Below are 1,643 nucleotides of genomic sequence, written 5' to 3'. Positions count from 1 at the left end.
GTTTTTTGATTTTAAGAACTTGGAATAGGAAAACACCAAGGAGGTATTGCCTTCGGGAGGTTGGATAGAGCCACTTAATGCCACATTTAATATGAATGTTTACATTTAATTAATAAAGTAGTTAGAACAAATAAATGGGTTTTATTTATTTCATATAACCTAAATAATTCATAATAATGAAAATCTTTAGGTGCGAATATCTCCCAAACAAAGCGTTTACTGACATACCTTCAGAGGAATAATTTTTTTCTTCTGTTGAGGTCCTTAGTTAATATTTTCAGTTTGGCCACTTAATCCTGAACCACCCTGTATTTCGAAATCGAAGAATTTTCGACATCATGCAGGTTATGATTTAAAACATTTTGTTATTTTTATATTGGTTATTTTTAATAACTGTTAAGGATTATCTCCTTAGGAAGTCTGGTGAGTCAATTCATAATAACTTTTTTGAGGTTAATGATTTCCAGTTGAATGAAATTTTTATTAAATTCTCATAACATGGTACAACGTTTCGGAACCGCTGTCCCATATTCATGTACTTTAAACCTCATAATTTCATATAGGAAATCATGTCTTTCAAATAAAATTTAAAAAAACACTGACAGAATATGATCATATAAATATCAGAACCGGTCTATACAACAATAATAAGTTACAGAATAAGCTGTCAAACATGAAAGACGAAGTTGATAAGATGGAAAAACTAAATCCAATTTATAAGATAGATTGTAAAAATTGTGAAAAAGTATATATTGGTGAAACATCTAAAAAACTGGAAACTAGGATTAAGCAACATGTAACCAATTGTAAAAACGCTAAAAATATAAATTTCACATATCTGGCCTACCACAGCAAAAACTGAACCATGAATTCAACTTTGAAAACCCAAAAATAATAGATACAGCACAAAATACAAAAAGCAGAAGATTTCTAGAAGCTATATATATAACAAAAAACATACAAAACACAGTAAACTACAAAACTGACACTAAACACTTAAATACACATTACGCCGACATTATAAATAGACTTAAAAAAGTAAACATAAAAATCAGATCAAATAAACAAGTTTAAGTAAAAAATTACTAAGTTAATGTTAAATACAAAGCAGGACTTGTACAAAAAAGGGAGGTAACCAAACAGCACACTGGACATGAGATAAGGTCCAAAGAGGTAGTAAGAAATGTAGAGTGATGGCTGTGCTAAGGAGTAGTAAAGATGCACAAATTGTGACATGATTTCATATATGAAATTATGAGGTTTAAAGTACATGAATTAAATTTTTATTAAATTCTCATAACATGGTACAACGTTTCGTGACCACTGTCCTATAGGTCCCGAAACGTTGAACCATGTTATGAGAATTTAATAAAAATTTCATTCAACTGCAAGTCATTAACCTCAAAAAAGTTTTTATGAATAACTATTAAATAATATCGGGAACGAAAACTAATAGGATAAGTAATCTCTCGTTCACTTCGTTCGTTCGTTTTAAGAACATCTTTTTTCAATAGTTCTTTCAGTTGTATTCTTTCAACAAAACGTTCACTATTGTTTGGGAAAAATAGCAGAAACATTGCTTTTTAATCGTGGTGGAAGGTGTGATCCTAACGAGCCTACAATAAGTTCTGAGCTAAGGATGA

This window comes from Halyomorpha halys, unplaced genomic scaffold (assembly GCF_000696795.3).
Source record: "Halyomorpha halys isolate HHAL.00 unplaced genomic scaffold, Hhal_1.1 Scaffold344.1, whole genome shotgun sequence".
In the NCBI taxonomy this organism is placed as follows: Eukaryota; Metazoa; Arthropoda; class Insecta; order Hemiptera; family Pentatomidae; genus Halyomorpha; species Halyomorpha halys.
Note: the sequence above shows the minus strand (reverse complement) of the source record.